Genomic DNA, 16,278 nt, shown 5'->3' on the forward strand with positions numbered 1-16,278 from the left:
ATAGGACGCTTGTGATTTCCAAGTCACTTGTAGCCATCACCATGTTTGTTCCATTGCTGGAGACAATTGCCCAACACTTTACTTGATGGACTTTTCATTTCATAAATATTTCTCCAATAAGATTCCTTTTACTGGGAAGAACCAAAGCCTCTTGGCAGCAAAATAAAGATGAGCACACTCAGCCTCACCATTAATCCACCAGGCTGTCAAACTGATGGAAAGAATACAAAAGCAGCACATTTAATAACACCATTAAACTTTGTGCATGCAGCAGCATGTCATGCAGGAAGAAAGCATTTCGATAACGTGGTTTCTGGAAAGAACTTTGTACCTAATCACTTGAGTAAATTACAAAAGTTCTTTGTCTTCATCCACTGAATACAGTTGTCAGTGGGTAACATTTTGAGAAGCTTTTTGTTCAAACATTTGGTTTCCACAGAACTGAAATGTGTTTTGAAAGAATTCATGTGAATTCTATTGTTTTGAATTTGGCTAGTGAAAATGTACACTGTGGGTGCCACGTTTTTCCTGAGTACCTCTTCATCCTTTTATACCCTGTGTTATAACTGGATCAATCATAATTTTCCAGGTATCTGTTGCGATTATTTTAGACTTATTTTCCTCCTTATGAAATTTTGAGGTGACAAAGATGATATGCTGCTTGCCATTTATAGATAAGAATATCTAAATCAGGGGTGTCCAATCTTTTGGCTTCCTTGGGCCACATTGGAAGGAGAATTGTCTTGGGCCACATATAAAATACTCTAACACTAATGATAGCTGATGAGCTTAAAAAAATCATAAACAAATCTCATAATGTTTTAAGAAAGTTTACAAATTTGTGTTGCACCACTTTCAAAGCCGTCCTGGGCCACATGCAACCTGCGGGCTGTGGGTTGGAAAAGCTTGATCTAAGCAGAATATTTTCTTGAAAGACCAATGGCCTATGTGAAATTAAGGAACCGAAAATTAAATGTAGATCTTAAAGTTTGTTTAAGTTAATATTATCAATGCACCCATTCAAATAATTCATCAAATATTAGAATTATAGTATAATCTAGTGATTATTTTCCTCCGTATTACTGAAATTTTTTTTTTTTCAGGAGATGGTGAGTTTTATTTTGTCTTGTCTGGATAGAGGTTTTGATTTGCTCTCGAATGTTCCAGGGTGGAGAGAAACTAGGAGAAAAGCACAGGATGTAGAGGTCTATTCGGCATAATCTTCTCCCTCGTTTTCATCTTCACCATCAACAGAGAGAGCAGCATACTTGCTTGCAGAACTGAACTTGGAAGCTGGATTTTCCTCAGGTTTCTTTGGCTCAGGTGCAGATCTGGAGTCTTGATCCTTTTTGCCATCTTTCCTATCTGACTCCTTCCAGTGGTCTTTGTTCCCTCCATCTCCTGGACCACGGCTAGAGTTCCCAGTTTGGCCTTTTGGGACATTCATCCCATCTACTTTGTTTTCATCTTTCCTTGCTGGTCCTTCCTCAGATGGTTGAGCTGGAGCTACTTTTCCCCCACCACTTGTAGGGGATTGCTGCTCTGTGTCTGAGCTCTGAGATCGAGCAGGAGGGTTAGAACTTCGCTTCACCCAAGCATTCTCCTTTGGTGGAGGGGCTGGCATTACCTTTAGGGGCTGATCAGGTTTGGGAGGTTTAGAAGTTGGAGAGTGGCAATCTTCCTCCTTATTGAGTGTTTCATTTTCTAGAGACTTCTCACTCTCTCTCCTTCGTGCATCCTGGGCTGACTTACTTCTGCCAGATGTGGTGGAGGTCCCAGTCTGTGATGACTCACTTCCTGTCCTCGACCGTTCCCGTTCCTGAGTTTCTTCACTTCGCCAGCTTGGGTGTCTCTCCGGAGGCCGTCGTTCTAGTTTTGGCTCATCCAGCTGATGCTGCAACTTCTCTTGTTCCTTCTCTAGCCGTTCTTCTACTTCTCTTTCTCTAGCAGCTGTGTCAACGGGCTTTGCCCCTGCAAAGATAGAAGCAGCTGGAGTGGACTGGGAGGTACTAGCAGAGGAATCATCTTCCTTAGGAGTACTCCGAGGCTTTAGATTCAGTTTGGGTCTTTGGGGGGGACCTCTACCATCATGCCTATAATCATCCAGAGAGTAATCATCTCTGGAGCTCCAAGACCGATCATCCCGTCTGTCATATCGGTCTTCATAGTGGTCCCCACCTCCTCTGAGTCATCATCCCTGCAATACCCACTGCCAAATGCTCTTCTGCCACTGCCTATCCGGGAATCATAGCCTCTATCATAGTCTCTGCTGCCTCGGTCATCATAGCGATCCCGGCCACCATATGGATCCATATCCCGGCGTTGGCCATCCCGATACCCATCCCGATACCGGTCTGAATCATAACGATCTCGATACTCGTCTCCAAAGCTATCATCACCTCTTCTAGGTGGGTAGTCATCAAAGCTGTCTGTAGCAGGACGAGCCCTCCAGTCTGTACCTGTTTTGTCAGAATCCCGATTTCTATCACGGCCAAAAGAACAATCATCCCTGTCTTTATCCTGTGCTTGATCAGCAGCGTCCACTAGAATTCTCCTGTTACCTAGAGACTCTTCCTTGAGACTCAGGGCACTGAGCAGGGAATCCAGGTCCTCAAATTCAGCATAACCAAAACCTTTCAACCTCACTGGATTGCTGGGTTCACATGGTAAACGCACTGCACTGATATTTAATCCTTGAAAGAATTCCTTAATTGACTCTTCTGTAACATCATAGGGTAGGTTTCCTAGAAAAGCAGTGTAGGGTGGCGATTTGGGAAGACGGCTCCCGTCGATATTGGGTTCCCGAGCAGCCCGTGGAGCAGTGGGAAGGATGGAACGGTCAATTGGAGGCGCCCTATACACATCGTCATCGTTACTGTGCCAAGTTGTCGAAACATCTCCTTCCAGGTCATCCGTTTCATCAGCTCAGCTGACTGGTTTGGAAACATAGGTCCTTCCTCCACCAGTACCCCCATCCTCAGCCAGAAAGTCTGTTAGGGAGATAGTCTTCCCCTTCTTATTCTTCTTTTTTGCTGAGGCCGCCGTGTTGGGAGAGGGAAAGAGAACGCAAAAAGCCTGAAATTTTTATAAATGGTTATTGGCATTAAAAGGAAACGGAGTTCTTTCTAAAGTTACTTAGCTAACACTCTTTCTTAATATTTGTATTAGTGACATATTTCCCTACTTAATGATTGGAAAGTTGTTAATAATTTTTATGTGAGATGAATGGTTTTCACAAACTATATTTATTTCTGCATGTAACTACTCTTATTGGTAATAATTTATTTATTTATCAACTGGCTGAAGAATTTAATATTAAAACACACAAGGAGGCTGGGTGTGGTGGCTCATGCCTAAAAGCCCAGCACTCGGGAGGCTGAGGCAGGAGGATCATTTGAGTCCAGGAGTTCAAGATCAGCCTGGGCAACATAGTGAGACCCCATCTCCACAAAAATAAAAAATTAACCACATCTGTAGTCCCAGCTGCTTGGGAGGCCGAGGTGCGAGGATGGCTTGAGCCCAGAAGTTGAGGCTGCAGTGAGCTGTGATCATGCCACTGCACTCCAGCCTGGGTGACAGTGTGAGGCCCTGTCTCAAAAAAAGCAAAAACAAAACAAAGCAAACAAAACACAAAAGGAGATTTCTTCAATGTTCTATTCAGAATGCTTACCTGGACCTGAAAGTGAATAATCAGGTATTAATTATCAAGTTAAATGACAGGTCTTGCCTTGTTCATATCACTGTTGTGACACTGATTAGATATGATGAGAATCTATGGGATCTCACAATTATTGGTCACATCCAATATTAAGATCACATAACAGCAGGCTGTAAAACAATGTTAGCGTATCCTCTCAAATTGTAAACTAGTAGTGTCTTTTAAATTTTGTTTTATTTGCATGGACATACCGAGGGAAAAAGAAGTATCTCCTTTTTTTCTCTCGAGATGGGGCTCCTCTGCTGAGGGGGGATTAAAATTTAACAGTCTTTAAAAAAAATGTTCCAGGGACTGTGTGGGTCTCTGCTTAGGAGAGCTCAGTCCTATGATGAGAAACTAGGAGGAACTTTGTGCTTCCAGAGTTGCGGGGACCGAGTGCCCCACTGGGAGACGATGGGTGGACAGACACCCCAAGACTGGTGAGAGGACAGAAGTCTTGTGCTCACACAGGGTGGAGAGGAGGCATGACCCCAGATAGTGGGTGCTGGGGTGAGTAATTATGCTGTGGCTTTGGAATAGCAGCAAAGGTCTTTGGGGCTCAGTCAACAGTCAGCAGAGGGGTGACCTCTGCTTTGAGGGGTCCTCATGCCATCTTGGGTGGGCTGTCTACAGATGGTGAAGGACTGCTGTCCAGTGGCTGCAGAGCCTTTACGTGATGGTACCACTGTAATAGCAGTGACCATCCTGCAGCAGGGACCATGTCAGCCCCTTTCCCCAGAAGCATGATAGCCCAGGGTTCTGAATGGATCCAATAGAAGGCATAGGATGGAGCCGCAGAATAGCTGACACCGGCCTTATCAGGCTCAGCCAGGTTTAGATATGATTTAGAAGAAGAAACGTGATGTCTCTGGTACCCAAATACTATGGAGCTGTTAACACACATCGCATGTATGCATACATGCCTCCTGAAACAAACCACACTACATATACATCAACATAGTAGCACTGGTTTCTCTGGGTGGAGGAATCGGGGGAGATTTTAGTTTTAGTTGTAATTTTCCTACTTTATTTCTTTTCCAAAATCTCTAGAACAAATGTTCCAAAATCTCTAGAATGTATACAATTTATAATCCAGAAAAGTAATTCTAATAAGCCAGCTGATGATTTAAAAATAAAGAAAATCTACAGTGATTAAGACATTCAGCATAACAAGAATTATGTCTTATTGTCTATTGCTCTTTGTCCCAGCATAAAACAATGGCTGTTATTTTTGAGAACCAGGGCACTGTGCTAGGCATTTTATGGTAATTATCTTAACTAATCTTTCAACAATAAGATAGGTACTATCATTATCCCCCTTTTAAAATGAGGAAAAATGATAAAAACATTCTTGAAAGAGCTAAAATAAGATGTGAAGAAATAAAGAGACAGTCAAAAGACCTTGGAGACATTCATAACCTTGCACATAGCAAAGGTTGGCTGAATTGTTCTGTAAAGAGCCAGATGAAAACTATTTTAAGCTATGCAAGCCATAGGGTCTCTATGACAACTACTCAGCTCTGCCAGGCAGAAGCAGCCATTGACAATATGTAAATGAATGAGTGTGCTGTGTTGCAATAAAACTTTGTGAAAACTGGTGATGGGCTAGAGTTGGCTCATGGGCCATAGTTTGCTGACCTTGCTATAGAGAAAGACAATGTCATAATATAAAACTTTCTAAAGTGACACTTGATTAGAGCAATTCTAATCAGGGATTTAAGATATTGTTTAACCTCTAGGAGGGGAAGCCTTTTAAAGCAAGACAGGGCTGGGCGCGGTGGCTCATGCCTGTAATCCCAGCACTTTGGGAGGCTGAGGCGGGCTGACCACAAGGTCAGGGGTTCGAGACTGGCCTGGCCAACATAGTGAAACCCTGTCTTTACTAAAAATATGAAAAATTAGCTGGGCGTGGTAGCAGGCACCTGTAATCTCAGCTACTCAGGAGGCTGAAGCACGAGAATTGCTTGAACCCAGGAGGCGTAGGTTGCAGTGAGCCAAGATCGTGCCATTGCACTCCAGCCGGGCAACAGTATGAGACTCTGTCTCAAAAAAAAAAAAAAAAGCAAGACAGAAAACCAAAAAGTCTTAATGGAAAAGTCTGACAAATCTGACTATATAAAAAATCTGATCATTTTGCATGGCAAAAGACAACACAAAAATATTGACAGACATGATGAGACTAGAGAAAATATTTGAAACACATGACAGAGAATTAATATCTCTAATATTGAGAACCTCTGAGAATTCTCATTAAGCAGGAAAAAGTTGGAAATTAGGTAATTCGCTGAAGTTGAAATGAAAATGATTGTCAAACATTTAAATGTATGCCCAACATCACTAGTACTGCAGAGAATGTTTATTACAACAATAATGAGACTCAATTGTTTGCCAATCAGGTTGGCAAAAAATAAAAATACTAAAAATACTGATGATGTTTTGTGCTAGTAAAAGTGAGAGGACAGTGATGTCTCACCAGATGCTGGTCGAGTGTGAACTGTTATGTGCTTTGGAAAAATGACCTGGTAGAAAAGGCTAAGTAGCTCTTACCCAAAATGCTTCGGATCAGAAGTGTTTCAGATTTTGAAATAATTGCATATACATAATGAGATATCTTGGGAGTTGGATCCAAGTCTAAGCACAAAATTCATTTATGTTTTATATACACTTTATAGCCTGAAGGTAAATCTACGCAATATTTTAAATAAGTTTGTGCATGAAACAAAGTTTGTGTCAAGCACTTATGTGTGGAATTTTCCACTTGTGGCATCATGTTGGTGTCCAGAAATTGTGGATTTATTTTTCTGAGTTGAGGTCTTGCTGTGTTGCCCAGGCTGGAGTACAGTGGCACAATCATAGCTCACTGCAGCCTTGACCTCCTGGGCTCAAGCCATTCTCCCACTTCAGCCTCCCAAGTAGCTGGGATTACAAGTTTGTATAACCATGCTAAAATTTTGGATTTTGGAGCATTTTGGATTTGGAATTTTCAGATTAGAGATGATCAACCTATACCTATTAAAATTTAAAAAGGCAAATTTGAAATGATAAATTATCTAGAAATTAAGGAAAAGAAAAATATTTCATATCAAAACCTATGAAGTTTGTCAAAACTACTCTGAGAAGAACTCATAGCTTTAAAAATAATGTTAGTACTTCTAAAAACTTAGTGCTTCATTTCTATTTGATATGTATTGCAGTGAAGATTGTTTGACCCTTGTGACATCAGGGAGGTCATTGCTTCCCAGCTGTGATGAATGTGGGGCTTCCCTCTCTGCCCTGGGGGCATTTCTTCTGAGTTCTCCTTCATTATCCCTCATACCCACTCCGGGGCTTCCTTTATTTTGGGGTACATTGTCCCGTTCCTATGTAGCCATGTTTGTGGGGTTGGCTCATGGTGATGGGATAGGGTAGAGGTCACGCCTCTCCTCGGATGCATTCAAGGGTGCAGCTGTGAACAGTCACTTCTGGGCTCATGAACAACTGTGGTATGTGTTAATCACCCTAGAAATATTGTGACACATAGAAAGGTCCTATAAATGTCTAAACTGAAAGTTAGTACTCAAAGGACCAGAAGTGAGGGTGGAGTCAGGGATGGGGTGGGGAAAAATGACTTCTTAAGGTCCCTAAAGCCCTTTGCTTCAAGGTCAAGGCATGATTTATTACAATAAAAAAGTATAGTTCATCCACCTCCATATCAGGAAACTTCCAAATCAGAAGGGTGACCACCTCTCTGTGAACCCAGGCTAGAAGCTGCAGAAAATAAATGTGATGATTTTGTATTGTGCCTTCCTCTCTCTTCAAAGATGAACACACATCTATTGGCTCCTTAGCCCACCCATCGATCCGCAGCGGAAAGGAGCCTGTGACTGCTGCTAAGCAATCTCCCACAACCCACCAAATGCGCGACAGGGCCCAAATCAAACAGAGAGCCTGTCTGACTCGGATTTAGCGTAGTGAGAAATGAGAAGGGAAGGGAATTTTCTCTATGTGGCTCCGTCTCTAGTGATGTCACTAAGCCAAAAAAAAAAAAAAAAAAAAAAAAAAAAAAAAAAATGAGGGATGGTGGGAAACTGCGACGGAAGAAAAACTTGGAAGCCTGATCTGGACACACAGGAGATGCTTATCGGGGCTTCTTTTGTGGGAAGAGCGTTCCCTTGCATCTCCGCTTGTCTCCCCAGATCACACATGGGTGCTGTGCTGCCATCTCAGAATCAGGGGGAGGAAGCGTCAGGCCTTGCATGAAATACTTTCATTCATTTCTTATGACAACTTATTACCCTGCTCCTCAGCCTGAGCACGCAGGGGGGTCCAGTTCTACCTCCGAGGGAGATCGGGCCAGGCTCTGTCCTGGCCGGCTCTGGTCTAGTGTGCTCCAGCTGCTTGTGCCTCCCCTGCCCGCAGCCCAGGCCTCCCTGTTCCGGGCAAGGCCCCCGGCTTTCAGGACGCCCCTTCGACAGCACTGCAGGAGGAGGCCAAGGTGGAGACGGTCGACACTAAATCCTTCTTTATGTTTGCTCCGAGTTTTGGGGGAAATATTTATCACTGAAGCGTTAAAAAGTGGGCTCCTCTGTGTCATGCATGTCACGGGCTCTGTTCTGCAGCGCCCCTCAGGGGCCCGTGAGCCTCCTCCTGGAGACATCCCCTGCAGGCGCTGGGTGGCTGGTGATTTCCATCCCACCAGCAATCTAAAACCTGTAAACACTGACGGCAGTCGGCCCAGGGGTGTGAGAAACTCGCAAATGAACAACAAATGCAGGGAGAGAAAGGCCAGACCAAATGGACTGATGTTTTTCACAACCACGGAGGGGTTTAATCCCCTGTCCCAAACCATATGGCACACTCCACACCAGCCGGCGAGGGCGGGGGTGACTTGGCGGCGGACCGTGGAAGCAGAAACGCAAGGCATTTTGTTTCCTTGTGTGCGCTTTTTTTCCCTTTAAATATTTACTTTTTGTGTTTTGCCAGGATGCAGTTTCCATCCCATATGCACAACAGGCTGCCTTTGCAAATGGGGGCCTGGCTCGGGGACCTGTAATAGGATACTGATTCTTTCACGTCGTCGGGGGCTGCTCTTCCCACCTCCCAGGGTGATGGCGAGCAAAACCCGCTGCAGATTTAGTGTGTAGGTCTGGTGACTCCAGAGAAAGGGTAGGTGGTCTTGATCCCGGTCTGTCTTTTCCTCAAGTGCCCCGTTGGCAGGACCCCAGACCCGCATCCACCGGGTTAAGTGAGCCCCTGGTGGGAAACGCTGACCTTGCCAGGAGGTAGAAGTCCCACCCGCCTTGTTGGGCCTGAGGCTGTGGGTGGGCGGGGAAATAGCCAACCACGCAGGAGAGGGGAGTCTCTGGCTTGGAGGCAGCTGATGGGGCATCCTTCACAAACTTTCCAGCCACAGGAGAGGCAGACCGGGAACAAGAGTGGCAAGAGGGGTGGGTGGGCCAAGGGAGAGCAGCTGGAAGAGGGGATGGGGTGCTGGCAAATTCCCAAGGGAAACAGAAATGTACCATACCAACATAAATAAATTAGTCCCGGGCCGCGAGCCATGTTTGAACCAGAATAATGTAAGCAATCAAATGCTTACTGTCTCTGATTCACTCAGCCTTCCAAACACATTACTTAACAGAAAATGGAAGGGTTTGTCATAAAGATGTGTAGTAGTTGCACAATGCTGGCCACGTGGTTAGGGGCGGGCTTGGAGCTGGCAAATACAGATGTCCTGAACTAAAAATACACAGCCCTGGCATTTTAAAAATGGTTATGAGAGATGAGGGCTGGAAGAAACATCCTGGTATTCTCAGGACATCTCTGAAGGGTCCCATTTGTTCCACATGCAGCCAGAGGGGAAGCAAACTTTCAGAGGTGCCAGGCAGAGGACACACTTGTCACCATGGGGAGACACTGATATTATTGTCCTTATTTTCTACAGCAGGGTTGCTTTTTTTTTTTTTTTTTTTCTGAGGCAGGGTCTTGCTCTGTCAACCAGGCTGCAGTGCAGCGGGGTGATAATGGCTCACTGCAGCCTCAACCACCTGGGCTCAAGTGATCCTCCCACCTCAGCCTTCCCAGTAGCTGGGACTACAGGAAGGGGCCGCCATGCAGGGCTAATTTTTTGTACTTTTTATATACACAGGTTTCCTCATCTTGCCCAGGCTGATCTTGAGCTCCTGGGCTCAAGCAATCTGCCTGCCTGGGCCTCCCAAAGTGCTGGGATTACAGGCGTGAGCCGCCGTGCCCAAGGATTTCTTAAACTGTAGTGTGCATGGGTATATAAGAACAGGTTTGTGAATCTGAATCCCAGAGATTCTGATTCAGTAGTCTGGGTGGGACCTGAACATTTAAGTTTTTTATAAGCTCCCAGGCAATGCTGGTGCTCCCGGCCCATGAACCACGTTTCAAATTGTACTGTCCTCAATGAGTGACACTCATGACACTTGTCACGTTATTCAGCCTGGGTAGCTGGATCCTCTGTGCCAGCTTTCCCGCCAATACATAATGTTTCTTGTGTTCTGATGGCTAGCAATGGTGCTAAGGTCAGCTGAGCCTGGACTTGTCCTCAGAATCCTTCCTGACACAGTCCTCTTGGCAGCCACCACCATCAGCCAGAGCTGGCATTCAGATGAAAACTACTTGTCTACTTTGAGTGGGTGTAATGGGAACTGATCTAGCAGTTAGAGAATCTAGGCCTTTAACTAGTGTGGGGACATAGGATGAGGTTTTTAACCTTGCTGTATTAGTTCCCTCACCTGTAATGAGAGGGCTGGATTGCACGCACAGTTCTCAACTGGGATAATCCTGAGAGTCATATTGTATTAGTCAATATGTTAGCTCAGGCTGCCATAACAGGGTGGCTTAAACAACAGGAATTTACTTCCCACAGTTCTGGGGGCTGGAAGTCCAAGATCAAGGTGCTGGCTGATTTGGTACCTGGTGAGGGCCTGCCCCCTGGCTTGCACATGACTGTCTTCTCACTATGTGGGTTCTGGAGGCTGGAAGTCTGAGATCAAGGTGTCAGCAGGTTTGAATTCTCCTGAGGCCCATCTCCTTGGCTTGCAGACAGCCGCCTTCTGGCTCTATGCTCACGTGGTCATCTCTGTGTTGCCTGTGTCTGGTGTCTTTACTTATAAGGGCACTAATCCCATCATGAGAGCCCCACCCTCATGCCCCCTTCTAAACCTAATTACCACCCAAAGGCCTCACCTCCCAATACCATCACACTAGGGGGAGATTTGAACATATGAATGGGGGAGACAGGCACACAATTCAGTTCATAACACCTATGAACAGCTTGCTCTAAAGCACAGCTTCCTGTGTCCTTGCTCTAGAGATTCTGATCCAGGTCCTTTGAGTGGGATCTGGGAATTTCTATTTTCCTCTGGTGCCCCACATGATTCTCAGCCTCAGGCAGGCTGGAGAGGCTCTGGGTGAGTTGATGGCTGAGTTCCTCAGTTCCTGGGCAGTGAGTAAGCTATGGCATCCTCCAGACCCCCAACAGTGGCTTGTCACATCTCTGCATGAGCACTTAGCCCACACCTCTCTGTAACACTTGGCAGAGTGTGGGAAGGAGGGACTGCAACTTATCCCTATGCAGATCTGTAACCCAGCACTGGGTGACCATGCTGGAGCAAGGCACACAGTAGGCACATCATTAATGTGTACCGAGGGCCTCGCCTAGGACCCCTTCTAACTTCAAAACTCTTTAAAATGTGTAAATCTTGTTCAACGAGCTCTCAAAGGGGTTTCTGATGTTATTTAGGGAAAGGCAGTGCGGCCACTTTTGTTTTTACTGTCCGGGAGGCTTAAACAACAGCAAGCACATTTACATTGCCCTCGTCTCCCTGAGCAGCAGAAAGTGAAACAACTTGAGCTGTGACTAGAAAATGAATATAAACAAGCACAAAGAACAGCCCCGCCTCTGCCAGCCCTCTGGCCAGCCGCTGCTTTCTACCATTCCTGGTGACTGCAAAGCACTGGTAAGAGCAAGTGATAACTGAGGCTTCTTAGGACAATATAATGCAAGAGAAACACTTTTCCACATTCCTTTAATTCTCTTATTCCCACGAAGAATAATCAAGTGAGGAAAGAGAAGACAATGTGGAAAGAGTTTTCTTTATTAAAAGCAGGGCTAAGAGGAAGAAATGCAAAGTAGGTGAAGATGTATAGCAAATATAAACCCTTCTGAAAAAATCAGAATGTGATGTCACTACTCACTTATTAGGGAAGCTAACATTTGAAAAAGGTGGCAGTATCAGCTACTGGTGATGATGTAGAGAAAGTGGATCTCTCTCATGTTGCTGGTGGGAGTGTAAAATAGGATAAGCATTCTGAAAATTGTTTTGCAGTTTCTTGTAAAACTAAACATGCCATATGGCCCAATGACTGCACTCCTGGGCATTTATCCCAGAGAAATTAAAATTTATGTCCACAGAAACTCAGGTATAGGAATGTTTAAATTAGCTTTATTTGTAACAACCCCAAATGGTAAGCAACCCAAATGTCGTTTAGTGAATGAATGGTTAAACAAACTGTGGAATATCCTCACCATGGAATACTTCTCAGCAAGAAAAAAGCAGCATCAGTGCACACAGCAACTGGGATGGATCTCTCAGGAATCACACTGAGTGCAAAAGACAACCTCAAAAATTTCATACTGCATGATTTTATTTATTTATTTTTTTCAGACAGTTTCACTCTGTCACTCAGGCTGGAGTGCAGTGGTGCAATCTTGGTTCACTGCAACATCGGCCCCCTGGGTTCAAGCAATTATTGTGCCTCACCCTCCTGAGTAGCTGGGATTACAGGCATGAGCCACCACGCCCAGCTAATTTTTGTATTTTTAGTAGAAAAGGGGTTTCGCCATGTTGGCCAGGCTGGTCTCAAACTCCTGACCTCAAATGATCTGCCTGTCTCGGCCTCCTAAAGTGCTGGGATTACAGGCATGAGCCACCATGCCTGGCCTGCAGGATTTGATTTTATATAGAGACAGGGTCTTGTCTGTTGCCCAGGCTGGAGTGTGGTGGCACAATCATGCCTCACTGCAGCTTCAAACTATGGGCTCAAGGGATCCTCTTGCCTCAGCTTCCTGAATAGCTGAGACTCTATTTTTATTTTATACTAAATAAAAATATATTTTTATAGAGATGGGGTCTGTCTGTGTTGCCCAGTCTGGTCTCAAACTCCTGAGCTCAAGCGATCCTCCCACTTCAGCCTTCCAAGTAGCTGAGATTACAGATGCAAGCCACTGCACCTGGCAATAATTTTACAATGACAAAACCACAGAGATGAAGAACAAGTTGTGGTTTCCAAGGGTTAAGGTGGTGGTAGGAAAATGGGGAGAGACAAGTGTGGCTATAAAGAGGCAGCATAAGGATCTTTGTGATGGTGATTCTGCAATTCTGGGTCTGGGTATATACTCCAGAAAATCGAAAGCAGGAACTCCAATGGATATTTGTACACCCATAGCAGCATTATTCACAATAACCAAAAAGGGAAACAACCTAAATGTCCATCAGTGGATGACTAGATGAGCAAAATGTAGCATGTGCATACAATGAAACTTCATTCAACCTTAAAACAGAATGAAATTCTGACACACGCTGCAGCATAGATGACCGTGGAAGACATGCTAAGGAGATAGGCTGGACATGAAAGCTTCAATATTCCATGATTCTGCTACCTGAGGTCCCTAGAATAGTCAAATTCGCAGCAGCCGAAAGTCGAGCAGTGATGAGCAGGGCCTGGGGACGGGGGAACCGGGAGCTTGTGTCAAATGGGGACACAGTTTCAGTTTGAGGTGATAAAAAATCCTAGAGATGACTGGTGGTCATGGTTGCACAAAAAGATGTGAATGAGGTTAATATCACTAAACTGTGCACTTAAAAATTGTTGAAATGGTAAATTTATGTTATGGATATTTTACCACAATTAAAAACAAAGCATTACTAGAGGTAAATAGGGTCACACACACAAAAAAGGCAAACGTTGTCAAATACTTCCTCTCACTCACTATATTTTTTCTTTTGGCTCCAAAGATGAGTCAGTTTTACCACACATTTAAGTAAAATAATAACAGAAGGATGAATGGAAAACTGAAATAGTGCCAAGCAATGATTACAAAAGTTAAACTTTCAGCCTGGTGTTTGCAGCTCTGTGCATTTCAACCTAAAGTCACAATTCCTGTTGTATTTACTTCTCTGGCTTCATGGAACTCAGTCTGATGAGGCTACTGTGGTGTTCTGAATGCACCTTATTCTTTCCCGACTCACACCATTTGTCCTCCCTCGAATGACCTCTGTTCTCTTTTTCTTCTCCACCTGTCCAAATAGTACTGTCCTCCAGATTCAGCTCAAATTCCACCTTCCCCAAGACAGTAATTCGGTGATTTCTCTCCCTCCTCTACTCACCAGTTTTACTTCTTGTCCAGATCCGTGTTTCGGAATAGGCATTTTTTTTTGGTTAGATTTACAAATGCAGGTTTCATATTCCTCCAATTAGTGTGTAATATCCTCAAGGCACAAAACAAGTCATCAATCTCTTTGTAGCCACCAAATAAGTCAGTGCTGTGAATTTCAGAGTGGGTACCTGGTAAACTTCTAGAACCGATTAAACAGAAGTTTTCATCCATTTCCCTATTCAATTCTGAAACATTTGGGAAAAAAAATATAAATGAGAGAACTTAGTGAAGACCTGGTCTATGAAGGATGGAGATACCTTAAAAATTCATGTTTATAGGCCGGACGCGGTGGCTCACGCCTGTAATCCCAGCACTTTGGGAGGCCGAGGCGGGCGGATCACGAGGTCAGGAGATCAAGACCATCCTGGCTAACACGGTGAAACCCTGTCTCTATTAAAAATACATAAAAATTAGCCGGGTGTGGTGGTGGGCGCCTGTAGTCCCAGCTACTCAGGAGGCCAAGGCAGGAGAATGGCGTGAACCTGGGAGGCAGAGCTTGCAGTGAGCCGAGATTGTGCCACTGCACTCCGCGAGACTCCGTCTCGAAAAAAAAAAATGTTTATAGGAACTTTCTGATTTCTGAGAGTAGTGAGGAAGTGCTGGGATAAGAGATTTATGCTTTATAAAATCACAGATGGCTAGAACTGCAGGGAACCTTAGGCATTATCAACTGCAATGTCTATATCTCACAGAACAGGAAACAAATGCCCAGAAAGTCAGACATTGACCAAGAAACACACAAATGGTGCAGAGCTGGGTCTAGAACCCATGTCTTCTTCTAAGTTCCCACTTTTTTTTTCACTAACCACTGCTGCCTGATGGCATTATTTTGTTTATGTATGGGATATATGGTACATAGAAATGAGAAATGTCCATTATAATTTTCCACCTATGATGAAGCACATTAAATTAATGGTAAAAATAACCTTGAATGTTGAAATTAGTAGGTCTGTGGATGTAAACATGTTGTGCTGGCTGAGCTGAGATGCAGATGACCATTTGTGGTGTGGAAATGAAGACCACCCAAAGAGAACAAGCAAAGGCTATTTATTCAGAGCTTGCCATTGCTTGTATTTGGCAGAGACTCAAAGGCAGGCAGAGGAGTGGGAAAGCTTTATAGTGGAAACAAGTGAGAGCTTCAGGTGTGTCCTGGTAGGAGGCTGTTGGCCTGGGAAGCTGGAGGTGGGCTAACCAGAAGTGAGATCTCATCCTATGAGATTGGCTCAGGAGGATATTTGGCTTTCTTGGTCTGCTCCTAAGTTGGGAGTGGGGACAAAAATTAGGGAAGTTGTCAGTTATTAGTCAAGTCCTGGGCTTTTTGGGCTAGTTGTTTCAGAGGTTATTTTTTGGCCTCTTGGATCAGTTGCCAGAGATAGTGGTCTGACGTGTAGATTGTTGCTGGCTTTCTGGGCTGATTCCTATAGGTCATGGGTTGGTTTCCTGGTCTGGTTGCTGCAGATGGTGGGTCAGAGTTTTCATTCGGTCTGAGCATTGCCTGTTTGTATATTCAGTCTCTCCGCAGTTCCGCTTAAGGAAATTGGCTGCTTCTTGTTCTGTGAATGAGCATCACCCTCCTTAACCTGCCTTTTATAAGTCACAAGGCCCAGACTAAATTGAAGGGGCACGTTCAGGAGTCAAGTATGTTTTCCTGCCTGCTTGTCCTCAGGGAGCAGATCCTCTGCTGTATACGATTTCCCCAAAAGCCTTTTAAAAACCATTGCTGTTCTCATTTTAATCCCCTGCTAAAAAAATGTGCACTACCTCTGGCCTGGGTCCAACCCTCCTGTCCACCCTTTGGTCCTCTGTGGCCTGTGTCTGCCGCACTCACCCAATGTTCCCTTCTTCCTTCATGCTTGGGGTGGAAACTTGGCTTCCCCAGGCAGATCCTGACTCCCCTGCCCTTCCCTCCATGCCTTCCAACTTCCTAAAATGCCTTCGCCTCTCTTCTCCAAATCCTGCCCGTCATTCAAGCTCCAGTCTGGAACCCGCCTCCTGTAGGAAGCATTTCCTCATAACTCCAGTGCATGTGAAAGTCTCCCTTTCCTGAACCCCGAGGGGCTGAACTTGCATTCCTTACTTGGGGTTTCCAAAGGCTTTGCATCAGAGATGCACCCGGGGAAGCATGTCGGAAATG

The 16,278-nt window shown here is 44.7% G+C and overlaps 1 pseudogene; it reads right to left on the reverse strand.

Annotated features, from left to right (window-relative positions):
• Positions 1–698: 698 nt before the first annotated feature.
• On the reverse strand, positions 699–7,046 carry LOC100978094 (eukaryotic translation initiation factor 4B-like; annotated as a pseudogene).
• Positions 7,047–16,278: the final 9,232 nt, after the last annotated feature.

This window comes from Pan paniscus, chromosome 11, assembly GCF_029289425.2.
Source record: "Pan paniscus chromosome 11, NHGRI_mPanPan1-v2.0_pri, whole genome shotgun sequence".
NCBI lineage: Eukaryota > Metazoa > Chordata > Mammalia > Primates > Hominidae > Pan > Pan paniscus.